Raw genomic sequence first — 15,093 nt, 5'->3', positions numbered from 1 at the left:
TGGGGTCTTCTCATCCATTAATGGGTCATGAGGAATCTCCCAGATGGCCCTACCTGTTGCAGTGCAGGTGAGGGAGAAGTGCTGATGCAGAAACAGTGGTGGAGGACATGGGTCCTACCTCCTCTTGCAGCTTGTTTATGTACTCCACAATTATTTGTGCTCAATCCTGGCTGTACCACTTCTGATTTAAAATGAGCTTCTGCTGGGCCCATCCAATGTTTTGACTTCTTGAGTCTCCCAGAGCTCAGGTCATGGTGGACAGTTATAGCAGCATGGTCATTCGATGTCCCATGGTCTGTCTTTTCCCCAAAGCCCTAGGGCAAGACAACAAATACGTATTGTTGTCTGTTCAAGTCTGTGCACCTATTTCTGATCCTCTTTTCTGATAGGGATGGAAAAGAATTCATTTGCCAGATCAGTATCTGCCTGGCATGTTCTGCTTTAGCATAGATGACACATCCAACATAGCATCTGCCATTGGGACTTCTACTTTTTGAGTTTGCAGGAGCATACTGTCTTCCTCCAGTATCCATCTGTTTCTTTATAGGGGCCAGACTTAAGAATCAAATGCTATTCTGATGAGAGTCACCAAACCCTTCATCCTTTAGGTATAAGAGTGTCACTGATTTCTGCCATCTGCTCTAAAGGTAACATTATTTTTCATTTCTTTTCTTAGCTTGGAGTGTGGAGCAATTTCACAACCTTCTACCTGGCCTTCCCCACTATGATCCCTCTTGCCCCACAGGCCAAGCATTCTCTGTGTCAGTCATGCTAACTACTAGGTGTAGTCAGACTGTTAGTCCAGGGCTACATTTTTTACCTGGGCCTTCCATATCCTCATACTAATGGTGGACCATGATGCCAACTTCAGGTGTCAATGTCAATTCATACTCTGTGTCTGAGAGTCCTGTCACTGTTTGGGTAATCTCCTTTCTTCAGTGTATAGCTACTCAAGGAAATGGCAATAGGTCACTTTGGGAGAATGGTGATTAATATGTCAGTATTTACTGGGGAGTGTTTTTAACTACAGAAGGATGCCCAGTTGGGAAGAGAAAGTGGTTGACCTGGGGATACAGTCTCAGTGGAGGCTGAGCTGATCCTAAGGGGAGTTCCAAAGCTGGGATAAGCCTTCAAGTTGTCGTGGCTTGGGGTGAGTGAGATGGGGCTTTGTCTCGCATGTGGGTCACTCATTGGATGCTTGATGCCTCAAGAAATGTCTGTGATTTAGGACAAGGTGGATCTCTGCAATCAAGGCTATTCCTGTTGAAGTCGACCCTTAAGAGATTTCTGTTACAGGCACTCGCTGCTCTATTCTTCCTGAAGAAGAATGTGGATGGTGGCGTTTCAACATCAAACTACAGTCATCATAAATGACAGTCAGTCTACCCTAGGGCTTGGTCTGTCCAAGCACAGCACTGTATGCGTTGTGGACATTATTTCATCTAATCTTCTCAACAATCCTATGGAATAAGTACCATTAGTTCCCCCATTTTAAAAGTGAGAAAACGGGTGCCTGGGTGGCTCAGTGGGTTAAAGCCTCTGCCTTTTGCTCAAGTCATGATCCCAGGGTCCTGGGATCTAGCCCTGTATCAGGCTCTCTGCTCAGCAGGGAGTCCCCCCACCCCCCACCCCTGCCTACTTATGATCTCTGTCTGTCAAATAAATAAATAAAATCTTAAAAAAATAAAAACGAGAAAACTGAGGCCTGTAGAGATTAAGGGACATTTCTGAGGTGACAGCTAGTAAGCAAAGGAACAAGAATTTGAACTTAATCACTCACACCAAGGGACCCACACATTCTGAGCTAAAGACATCCACACATCAAAATGTAGCCCAGCCGTAAGTTATTCTTCATAGCCAGAATGAAGATGGTGGTAGGTCCTTTGTTGCCTTCTGCCCTCTTTTCTGGGTGTTCTTTGTTCATACTCAGGAATGCTGTTTGTCTATACCATGCATTTGTGCAAATTAGAAAAAGTAACTCCCTGTAACTTTGGTGGGTGTCACTGTTCCTTGGGCATACGGGTTGCCCAGCAAAGAGCACCTTTTGGTGAAGAATCACGCCTCCTTTTCTCTAGGCACTTCAGATCTGATCCAGGATGCAAAGCTTGTCAAGCCAAACTCAGGCTGGATTTCAGCCCCCCACTTTCCCCCCTGGATCAGCACCAGTGTGCCCAGCACTTAGTCATATAAATGGCTTCAAGTGCTACTGTCAAATACAGGTGGCTCTTAAATCCCGATCTCCAGCCCATAGCCATGGCTTGAGTTTATATGTGTTTAATCAGTAGGTCACTAGATATCCCTGTTGGCAATTTCTCCAAAAACTTAAAACTGACACATTTAAAACTTAATTTTCAAGGCAGAATTCCTCATCTTCCTCCTCCATCTCCACAGAAGTCTGTTATTCCTTCTGTATTTTCTAACTCTGCCACAGGCACTGCAACTCTCAGTTGCCCAGGTTAGAGACAGGAACTCAGTGTTCATTATGCACCTTGTATGTGCCTGGCCCGGTGCTGATGAACAAGGCAAACAACCTCTTTGAGTTTACAACCTAGTGAGAGAGACAGACACAAGCTAGTAAATAGGCAAAATAATTCCCCATTGAGGCTGGTACTATGAAAAACAGTAGGGTGATGTGACAGAAAGTGAGGAACGGCTTTATTTTTAATAAAGTGGTTGGAACCACTTCTTTGAAGAAATGACATTTTAACTGAACCATCAAGAGAAAGAAAAGAGGCAAGGGCAGATGTTTCAAGTTTGATGAGTCATATGTAACGCTTTACTCTGCTGCATCCCACAAAAGCCAGGTCTGTGGCTTTTATTTCCTAAAGAGTTCATAAACTAACCTCCTTCTTTCCAGTTTCCCTGAATGCTCTTGCATTTGGGACATCATGGTTTTTTTCCCCCTAATTACTTCACATGCATTCTAGCCACTGCATGCCATTGTCGTGGTCTCTCCAGTCCAGCCTCCATTTGATCATATCATTGCCTTCCTTAAAATCTGACTGGGGTTCCTCCTCTTCAGTAGAAAACTTGTTTCCTGGCATGGAATACTAGATATTCCTATCTTAGCTCTTGCCAGGTCTCTGGGCTCCCTCCCATAATTCTCTGCGTACATTCCTCCTTTCAGCCATATTGAATTGCTTGCAGCTCCTTTAGTGAGCCATGTGCTCACCTGCCTCTATTTGACTTACAGTTGTTTTCCTGGAAACCCCACCCCCCCGGAGCATATCAACACACCTGGCGCTGTGCAGATTGTGATCGATTCACTTCCTCACAGCCTTTCCTTGAGAATTGTCAGCTGGATCCTCATGATGGTATCTTCCTTTGTCACACGTACTATCTTCTGTAAAATGTGGGTTGGTGGTTTCATCTATTTACTTTTCTCTTGCCCACATCTCAGTTTATTTATTTTTATTTAAAGAATTTTTTTAAAGACTTTATTTGACAAAGGGGGAGCACGAGCAGGGGGAGGGGTAGCAGGAGAGGGAGCAGCAGACTCCTCACTGAGCCCAGAGCCCAAGGTCAGCCTGACCTAAGTGGAAGTCAGCTGTTCAACACCTGAGCCACCTAGCCCCCCTCCCCCTAACTCCCCACCGCATCTCAGTTTAAAATGCTCTTGTTCAGGTTACTGAGTCTTCTTCCAAACATATTCTTTCCAGTTTTTGTGGTATATATTTCATGTCTTGCCAGAAATTGCATCCAACAGCTAAATCTTGTTCATCTAACACCCTATGTGGAACTATGTGACTTGATGTGATCCTCTCAGTCAGAATATTTTTTTTTAACCAGGAAAAAGGATTTAAAATGCTATGTAGACCCCCCAAGTTCTATTTCCTAGAACTTTAAACTCTCCAGGGATAAACTTCAAGTTTCTTTTGATTGCATCATTGGCTTTCAGGATCAGGTTATCTTCAGTATCTCTTCATTTAGTCAAAATCATATATTGAACATCTTAGTGGTTCTGAGCATAGCTATGAAGTCAAACATATATTGATCCAATTCCACTCCACCACTTACCAACTCTTGGGCAAGTTACTTAATCTCTGAGCACCAGTGTCTTTATCTCAAGAGTAGAAATAAAAAGTCATTTTTATGTTACAATGATAATAATAAAAATAAAGTTTATCCACTTACTAAGTGCCTACTTTGTGCCAACCTATACTAAATGGGTGATATATCTTGTCACTAATTGTCGGTTATCCTGCAAATGGGTATTATTATCCCCTGTTTTAAAGATGAGGAGGCTGAAGCTCAAAGATTAAGAGACTTTTCTAAGATGCTCAGCTAAGAAGTGGTGGCTGCCTAGGTCTGTGTTACTCCAAATCACGAACTCTTAGCTGGCCCTTCAGCAACTATAAGAGAATTTATCTCATCATTTAATACATGCCTCCCTTATTTGACCTTAATAGGGATGCTGCTTCCAAATTTTCACTCCTAAATAGTCTTATATATATATTACATCTCTAGTGGTATTATTTTCCTTTTACTTTAATTTTGTTAGATTTGTTGAATTTGCCAATAGCCCAGGTCATTTTTTGGAAAGCTTTATTGTTTTATCTGACCATAGTAGTACCTAGTTATTGAAAAAAAAATTTTTCATAAAGCTAGGGATAAAAATGAAGAACACTTCAATTCCTACCTTCCAGGTTATTATTAAGGTGGGATTTTTATTTCTTTCTCTACATTTGTAATACTTTTAAAATATTAAATATTGTTTAAGAGTAATATTTTTTTGATTACTCAACTCCTGGATTATTTATCTTGCCCAGGATCACATCTTTCCTACAACATACAGCAACATAGATGGCATTCTGTAAGTCTTTTCATCATTTATTTAGTCTTTTCATCTTAATTTAAGTATCTGCTTAATTTGATTTGATTGCATTTTCAAAATCGATAATTGGTCACCACCTAAATAGACAGTCAAGTAGAATTCTTACCTGGAAGGCAAATACTGTCATTTCCTTGAAACCGTTGGAGCTTTTGGAGTTATTCTCTCCTCCTAAAAATGCCTGCTTTATATAACCATGGTTATATAAAGATTGGTGGTTATAGATAAAAAATATAAGCTTGCTTGTTAGTCTTCTCAATCTTCATGATCTCTTCGACCATCTTCTAAAATATTAGTAATAACTTAAATGAATTGGCGCCAACTGAATTGCCAAACTATTGATTTTGGAAAAAACTGCTACACATAGACCTGAGTTGCATACATCCTTAATATGTAAGGGACCCACATAAATCTTTAAGAAAGAGCACTACCTAATAGAAAAATGGATATATAAACATATTTTATAAAAGAGGATATATACACAACAAATATAATATTTTAATTGATTTCCATTAGTAATCAAAGAAATATAAATTGAAATTACATAATTACTTTTTGGATTATGAAAGATTTTAAAATTTCCTAATACTTAAAGCTGATGATTATGATGAGATGAACTCGGGCTGGCAGTGGGAAGCCTTTGGAAATACGTAACCTTACTCTTCATATACTTTGATGCAAAAATCTATCCCCCTTAAATCTCATTTAAGAAAATAATGGCATATACAGACAAAAATTTAGCAGCAAAATTTTATTATAGTGTTGTATAATAAAAGGAAAATAGCTTCAATTAGAACTAGTGTTAAGGAAAATACGTATCTTTTTATAATGAAATGCTATATTAATATAAAATACTGAAAGTAAATGTCTGATCAAAAATTAAAAGAGGTCAACACCCAAAGAACAAATAATCCAATCAAGAAATGGGCAGAGGACATGAACAGACATTTCTGCAAAGAAGACATCCAGAAGGCCAACAGACACATGAAAAAGTGCTCCACATCACTCGGCATCAGGGAAATACAAATAAAAACCACAATGAGATACCACCTTACACCAGTCAGAATGGCTAAAATTAACCAGTCAGGAAATGACAGATGCTAGCGAGGATGCAGAGAAAGGGGAACCCTCCTACACTGTTGGTGGGAATGCAGGCTTGTGCAGCCACTCTGGAAAACAGTATGGAGGTTCCTCAAAAAGTTGAAAATAGAGCTACCCTATGACCCAGCAATTGCACTACTGGGTATTTACCCTAAAGATACAAACGTAGTGATCCAGAGTGGCATGTGCACCCGAATGTTTATAGCAGCAATGTCCACAATAGCCAAATTATGGAAAGAACCTAGTTGTCCATCAATAGATGAATGGATAAAGAAGATGTGGTATATATATACAATGGAATACTATGCGGCCATCAAAAGAAATGAAATCTTGCCACTTGCAATGATGTGGAAGGAACTAGAGGATATTATACTTAGTGAAATAAGTCAATTGGAGAAAGACAACTATCATATGATCTCCCTGATATGAGGAAGTGGAGATGCAACGGGGGGTGGTTTGGGGGGTAGGAAAAGAATAAATGAAACAAGATGGGATCGGGAGGGAGACAAACCATGAGAGACTCTTAATCTCATAAAACAAACTGAGGGTTGCTGGGGGGTAGGGGGTATGGAGAGGGTGGTTGGGTTATGGACATTGGGGATGGTATGTGCTATGGTGAGTGCTGTGAAGTGTGTAAATCTGGCGATTCACAGACCGGTATCCCTGGGGCTAATAATATATGTTTATTAAAAAATTAAAAAATTATAAAAAAATAAAAATAAATCAAAAGAGGTTATTTCTGAGTGGCATGATTATTTGCTGATTTTGATTGATGTCTTTCTACTTCTTACATTAGCCTTTCTTTCAAATCCTCAACAGCAAAACAATAAATGTTGTTTTTTATAAAGCAATACACCAGAGCCTTGTCCATACTTTTTATCACCAGTTACAAGTTATTTTGGTCATGTTGAATATCTTGGAAAAACTGTCTTGATTTTGTTTCCTTTCCGTCCTTATTTGAGATGAGGAACTGGAGTAACTGGCCATTAACAAGCTATGACATTTATAGTCCTGTTCCGTCTGCTCTTGAAATGGTCCCCAAATCCCAGTCTGCCTTTGTTATCGCCCTCAGGACTGGGATCCTCTTGAGACTCTGAGGAAGTAGGCACCCCCACCCCTCTGCGAGGTAGGAGGGATAGACCATGTTTTTACGTAGAGGCTACCAACTCCCAGCTACAAATCAAAGTAATTGGCTGGAGTTGGTCAGAAATAGTGGAGGGCACATTTCTCAGAGATAAGAAAATGATGAGTTGGTTCTGTCCACTCTCATCTTCCTTTCTTTGTCTCTAACATTACGTCCTTGATGACTTATGGGTTTCTGAGATGGAGAGAGTTGAAGAAAGGCTTTGTTTTATCTGGTTCAAATGAAAACAATTTATTTATTATAGAAATATTTAAGAGACATTAATAATCAAAATGAATTGTGTTTTTGAGTGGTTGTTCTCACAAGACACCTAACAAAACATTGAATTCCCGAGACTGCCAACCCAAAACCAAACCAAAATGCAGGCATGCTGACAGTTTGGTGTTGTGCAAACTGAGTGTGTAAATATTTCCCTTTATCATTTCATATTTTATATTGATGGTGGGCAGCAAACTGCCCTTTGTGCGTTCTTCCAACCTACATGATAATGATTTAAAAAAAACTCCAACACCCACTAATATTTTTTACAAAATGCTCTCCCATACACTGTCTCATTTAAGAGAGGAAATCAGTATGGTGAAGTGGGAAGAATTCAGCTTTGTATTCAGACTGCCCTGGACTTCAGTCCCTCCTCTGCCACTTACTGCTCATGAAATTTGGAAATACTACCTACTTTGCAGTTTTGATATGAAAATTATCAATCACATATGTGACTACCTGGTTTGTTTATTGTTTTATTCACTACTCAGAGGGCACGATGCATGTTCAATTTCAGTGACTGAAGAAATATAAACAATATGCAGTATATAGGGAACCAGATCAGGCATTGTTCCTCTTTACATAAAACTTATAGTCTAGTGAGTTTAGATACACATTAATCAAATGAGAACAAATAGATTAATAGTTGTCACTGTGATAAACACTAGACAGGATAGTTTCATGATCCTGGTCAAGTAGAAAGTTGTGCTTAGGCTGAGATGTGAAGAATGTGGAAGAGTTCCCTAGGGAAAGAGGGGATAGACAAGCATTCTAGAAGAGAAGTTGGCATGGGCAGTGACTGGGGAGTATGGCAAGTGAGCAGGATAGAGAACAAAGGACAGGGAGACAGTTGTGCCTAGAAAGATGGGCAAGCGCCAGGCTGTGCAGGAACTTTTGGATGAGTTCATGAATTTCTCTTAATCCACAATATTTCATGTTGAAAACTATGATAAAATCATAAAAACCAGACTAGAAAGGACCCAGAGAACATGCAGTTATTTTAGTCAAAAGACTAAATTAGTAGCTCAGAAGAGAGATCATAGTAGCTTCAACTAGAATGGCGATGGTGGAAAAAGAAAAATGTGGATGAAATCCAGAGACATTTAAGAGGCAGAATAGAACTTGGTTATAGAATGAGTGTGTGCATTGAGAGGAGTATCTACAAAGCCTATTAAATCTCCAGGAGCTCCGGGTGGCTCAGTCAGTTGGACAGCTGACTCATGATTTGGGCTGGGGTCATGGGATTGAGCCCTATGCCAAGCTTCATGCTTGGCATAGAGTCTGCTTATCCCTCTCCATTACCCTGTTTGCGCGCTCTCTCTCTCTCTCTCTCTCAAATGAACAAATTGATAAAATCTACAAAAAACACACAAAGCCTACTAAGTTTCTGGATTGCATAACCCAAATCCATAAAAACAAGGATGAATGGCTAATATTGGGAGATTTCTATTTGGAGATGTTGCATCTGGGGTACCTTTTGGTATCCTAAAGGAGAGTTAAGTAGGAAGGTGGACACAGTCAACTTTTGAAAATGGCATGTATTATTAATCATGTTCTATAAACATGTTACAATCACAGTAACACAAGAATTCTCTATACCCTGTCCCATAGGTCACTATTTCCTCCACTGGACAGGGTCCTTAGTTGTGGACAACTGAATGCACTCTAGCTGCTCGTAGCTGAACAGTATTTATTAAAGAAGCCTGGTTAACTAAGAAAAAAAAATCTGTAAGACATCCAGAGGATTAGCCTTGGATACTGCATAGTGATGGACAACAAAACCTGCGGGTGACACATTCAGGACAAATTCCCCAAAACACCTCTGGACTGTTCAATACCTATTAATCTTAGGACTGGGACCCTAGAACCCAGGCAGCACCAGGAGAATAGAAATTTTGTCAACTGCTTGTCGGAAAAACTGAAATCCCAATGAGTGTTGGTAGGCTACTGCCCATTGCTCACTTCTGCATCCAAAACGTGGGAGACTTTGTATGATGGGTGTAAATGAGATCATATGCCAGCATATGATCAGCAAAGGAATCTGATTGGACTCTGGTTTAGGAAAGCAAGTTACAAGAAGGCTGGATGGGTTTTGAATGAGCCAACCTACACTATGTTTCAGACCACCTTTTGGACCCTCTTCCATTCAAACACATTTCTCTTCCCGTCATTAAACTTACAAACAACAAGTTTCTGCCCAACATAGCATAGCCATCCCTCACATAAGCAAACCATGTTCACCCTCCATTCAAGAGATGGAAAGGGGTGATAGGGCAGAGGCAGCTTTTTGCCTGTGAAATATCCATTGTTTACTTCTTCTTTTCTAGGCCTGATTTTGTCTGGGCTGGTAATAGACTTGGCTAAAAAACAAACAAACAAACACCAAAAAGCATTTCTCATGCTCTCTTGCACGTAGGATTGGCCATGTGACCTAGTTCTGAGTAGTGAAATGTAGGTAGAAGTTGCTGTGTAGAATTCTGGGAAATTTTCTTTTTTTTAAGGGGTGGGGACAGATGATGACATGTTCCATTTTTGCCTTAGTGCTTCCTTTTCCTTCCTGCCTGAAATGTGGTATGTGCTGACAGATGCTTTAGTGGCCATCTTGTGACCACCCCCATAAGAGAGAAGCCCAGATAAACACAGAAGCTTCAGCCCTGATACACGAAATGCCTTTGCCCGCCCCCCCACCCCGGGTTGCCCTTCCAGGCTTACTGTCACACAAGAGGAGCGTCAGTTTCCAGCTTTTTATAAGCCATTGTCTCTGGGGGTATTCTAATACAAGCAACCAATATACTTATTAGATCATAGCTTTAAATATCCCTTCAACATATAGGTCTATTCTGACTCCATAATTTAAAATACGCCTCCCCTGTTAATCTCTCTTGCTGTGCCATGTTATTTTCCTTCCATGGCTCTTATTGCTGATTCTATCTACATACAAGCTTATTTTTTTACTATATGTTGTTCATTTGATCTTGACTCCATGAGGGCAAGGCCTTTATCTACATGGTTGGTACTTACTACTGAGTACAGATCCTTATACACAGTAAATATTTAATAAATATTGGTTGAATGCTAAATGAATTAATCTATCAGACTCTGCCAACAGCAGACATGTTTGAGCAGTTCAATCTTGCGCATGTTCATTACCACTGAGAGTCAGATAGAGTTAATGAGATTTTATTGTGATAAAGGACCTTAGTTATCAATAGCCAAATACAAAGCTGGAAATGATCAGAGAGATTAAATGAGTTTTTCAAAGGTCATGGCACCCCCTTCCTCAAATTCTAAAAAATTCTAGGATTAGATAACTAACCTGTCAAGCAACTTTTATTCATGTAGTCATTTTAACATTTATTGAGCGTTTGCTATGTGCCAGGCACTTTGCTAGACAGAGGTATTAGAGATAAAAGACATACCTTGCCCCAGAAGAGTACATACACAGATGTGGAGAAAGTGTTTCTGCAGAAGTAGGTGTAGAATCCTCTGGAACCACAAAACTGGGGCACCTAACCCAGCCGAGGAGTATAAGAGAAGACTTCAAGGAAAAGATGACTTGTGTGTGATGTCTTGAAATATTTATAAATAAGCATTCTACAGGCTGCTGGGTATGAAGATGGGCATTTTGGCCAGAAGAACAGCATATACAAAGACATGGAAATTGAAACATTAAAACCAGAGCAAAATGGAACACTTAGGAAAGACGACGTCAACTCCCAACTTTCCCTTGGGACTCAGCTCAGCCATCACTAGAGAACCGCACTAGAGAACCCTCTTGACTTGGTTTGTCAGGTCTTTCCCCATGGTAGAATGTACCACACTGTATTATGATCACTCATTTGCTTCTCTGTTTCCCACACAAGACTGCACAAAGAAATCTGTACTGCTTATGTGCTAAATGGATATTTGAGTTTGGGCAAGGACCAGATTGTGAAAAGCATGAGCAGGTGAGTTATGTGGCTGGAATTTTGTTTTTGATAGATTACCATGGTCTGAGGAATTGCGGGCAGGTCTGTTTCAGAGGGGCTGAAAGAGAAGGCAGGGTGACTGACAGAAGGATATTGAGATGAGAAACTATTTTTCATATCCACTTTATGCTTAAGGTAAAATCTCTTCTGGTGACTACATTAAAAATAATTTTCATTAAAAAAAACTGAGTGGGCACACATGACCCAGCTTGTGTCATACATCTTATAGAATGTCAACATGAGTCCTCACAAGTCTTTCCTTATTGAGATTTTTTATAAGAAAACTGCACTGTCCCGTCGTTCCCCTCTGATGCCCAGTCTAACCCCCCACTTTTTTCCTCTTCATCAGCAAACTTCTTGAAAAAAACTCATCTGCTTTTTAAACTCAACTGCTTCTCAAAAATGGCAAACTGTGCTTTCACTAGTTGCCTAAAAATTCTCACATTGTCTGAGTTGTTCATTCTGTTGATAGCTTTTGGGCTTCTAAAATATGTTTTTTCTCTTCCTGCCCCAGCCTTGTCCCCACTCATTAAATGATGTACTGCGCCAAACTGCTCTTTAAACGTTAAAATTCCATTTTCTTCTCTTCTTGGTCTACACAGAACATTGTCATTGTCGTTCACCTCCCAAGCTTCCAGTATAACCAGTACATCTAACTTTTACATCAATATTCCCTAGTCTCTGCTTCTTTCAAATGAATGTTTCATAGATACCTCAAACTCAGTATATCCTGATGTGAATGCCTCATCTCCCTTGTCCCCATAAAGCCTTCTCTTCTGTATACTTTATCTCAGATAATGAAATCATTGTATACTCAATCAGCCAAGGCGTAAACCTCAGAATCATTCTCTGCTCCTCTTTTGCTGTTTCATACACGCCCCCAAATCCAGTTAGTCACCAAATCTGATTAATTTTGTCTGTAGAATAACTTTCATCTTGTGGTTGTAATGATCGTAATTGTCCAAAAATGACACTGAAAGCTCATTGTTTGGACAATGAGCTAGCTGGAACTAGAGATTCTTCTTTCAGAAACAGGGGCTACACCCAAGCCCCACTCCCCATGAATCAAAAGGTTTTCTCCTTCTAGCAAGGCCAACTGCATTATCTCATGGGCCTGAGCTCTCTAGGTTTTGAAGAGCTAGCCTTTCTGGTCAGTTCCCAACTGTGGGCACCTCAAATTTGGTCTCATACTGGGCAGCCTGCAAAAGCAAGTCTATTTTCTCAAGCTTGTCCTAGAAAGACAGACCCATGGCTGAGTAGGGGGCATCTTTCTACTGGAACATAGATCCAAAATGTATGTCCAGCTGAGCATAAACCCCAGTGTGCCCTTCTGTGGAATCATGTTAAGATTCGGAGACCTTCATCCTTTTTTGCCTTCTTGATCTAGCTTGTAAGTTATCCTCTTCCTCAGTGAAGTCTGTTGCTAAACCCTTGCCATGTACCCTTATAAAATATATCCCAAACAATTGTAAAGAACAGGAAAGAAGCCACAGGGGACCCAGGTGGCCTGTCACAGTGCCTCTCCATCCTAAAGCAGTATCTTTTGTTAAATCCTCATTACCTCTCCACTGGAATACTGCCTGCTCACTGAACTACTGCCTCAGGTCTTGCCCCTTTCCATTCTAACCTTCACATCAGGTCTTAGGGTAAATTTAAAAATGAAAATCGGATCACCTACTCCCCCTTTTAAATCTTTTAGTAGCAACATAGGGCCTATAATAGTGTTTTTCTTTCAAAGGAAAAAAATGCTTTCAGACTCCCAGTGTTGACTTAAATTATTTATTATAATATTAACAGAACCTATAGATAAATAGGCCTAGTATAGTATAACAATTTCTTCTTCTCATAGAAAATATGCAATTCTAAATCCAAAAATAAATATAAAATTGAATATAAATAAAACTATACAGCCAAAACAATTCTAATTAATAGCATTAATTTAATGTGAAAGATTAATATTAAAAATGTAAAGCTAAATCTTTCTACATTTCTATGTTCTTTCTTTAATCTGTTTCTGTATTTTAAATTTAAACATACTAAGGAGGACAGCTTTGTTTATTCAAGGATGCTGTCAATAATGGTATTAAGTAACATCACAGTATTGCTTACTGTTTTAGGATATTCAGACAACCTATCTATTCTAATTCGGCCCTGTAAAATAATCATCAAATGCCAACTTTAATGAATGGTCCCTTGATCCTCTGAGGTTAAATTAGTAACTTAAAAGTAAGGTGATCATTATGCCATATCTAAATCTGTTCTAAATGATTACTTAATCCAATTATTATTGGACTTGTGGATGGGAAAATAATATTTGAGGTTATTTTTTATTTCTTATAGTTGTTGAGAAATATTCATGGCCACAGCACAGAACTAGTGGAAAGATGTGAGGAAAGACTAGAAATGACTCATTCCAACCATTCTGAAATGACTTAACCATAAATCAAAGTTTCTATCATTGTTTGCATTTTTTCTTAAATTTAGAAGTCTATTCGATCTAAACAAAAGCACCTTTGTACAGTGCCCCCACGATGTTGTATGGTCTTTATTTGGTATAAATAAAACATTTTATTTAATCAATCTCTCTCAGATAATTTGTTATAAACCAGAAACACCAAAAGGCACATCATTCCCCCCATGCAATGTTGTTTTTATGATCTCACATTAAAGCCTACTTACTGTTTAACTCAAATAAAAGTCATATTCTAGGGTGTGTTTTATTTCAATTATCAATGAGAGAGAAACATTTTTTTCATAATAAGTAATAAAAATAATTCAACAGAAACACAGTGAATTCAGGGAGGGACAATTGCCCTTTTGCCATCAGGCTGTAGCTATCAAATTTGCTATCAAAAGCAAATCAAATCACTAACACATCAGAAGCTGAAAACTGTCACTTCAGGTCAGGGTCACAAACTGGTGGGACAGTGTTTTGTTTGGCTAGCACAGAATTATTTTTTACAATCAGACTTAAGTACTTTTTAAAATGAGGCAAGTAATCGGGGCCTCTGGACTGGTGGACACGTAGAGGTGCTGGGAGAGCGGCACCCTAGTGGGCACGGAAGCTGCGTGTCCTTTCCAGACCTCACCCTGTGCGTGGCTTCTATCTGGCTCTTCCTGTGCTATGCCGTTTTATAGTCAACTGGTTATCTTGGCCCAGAAGAATGGTGGCAGAAGAAGAAGGGCTGTTCTGCCATCAACAAGGTAGTGATCAGAGAATACACCATCAACATTCACAAGCACATCCATGGAGTGGGTTTCAAGAAGTGTGCCCCTCAGGCACTCAAGGAGATCCAGAAATCTGCCATGGAGTGAGATGGGAACTCCAGATGGACCCACCGACACCAGGCTCAACAAAGCTGTCTGGGTGAAAAGAGAAAGGAATGTTCCATACCATATCGGTGTGCAGTTGCTCAGAACATGTAAGGAGGATGAAGATTTATCAAACGAGCTCTATATATTGGTTGGTTACGTGGGTAACTGTCACCACTGTCAAAAATCTACAGACAGTTAGTATGGATAAGAACTAACCACTTATTGTCAAATAAAGGCATAAAATTGCAAAAGACAAGAACAAAACAAAATACAAGTTTTTGAAAAGATTGCGACTTGTACTGATATGTTCAATTGCACTAAGTAAAAGTAAAAAAATAAATGGGGCATGTGAACTAATATATCACAGGCTCTACCACTCTTGAGTGTTTGTAGCCACTGTGATCATTTATCTGCAAAATGGACTCTACTGAGTATTCAACTCCCACAGTGGATGTAAGGTGACAGTGTAACCGTGG

At 39.6% G+C, this 15,093-nt stretch overlaps 1 pseudogene; it reads left to right on the top strand.

Annotated features, from left to right (window-relative positions):
* Positions 1–43: 43 nt before the first annotated feature.
* LOC111142903 lies at positions 44–14,832 on the top strand (annotated as a pseudogene).
* Positions 14,833–15,093: the final 261 nt, after the last annotated feature.

Source organism: Enhydra lutris, unplaced genomic scaffold (assembly GCF_002288905.1).
Source record: "Enhydra lutris kenyoni isolate GAN:26980312 unplaced genomic scaffold, ASM228890v2 scaffoldscaffold9, whole genome shotgun sequence".
NCBI lineage: Eukaryota > Metazoa > Chordata > Mammalia > Carnivora > Mustelidae > Enhydra > Enhydra lutris.
The sequence above is the reverse complement of the archived record's forward strand: the minus strand, read 5'-3'. Positions and strand labels throughout refer to the sequence as shown.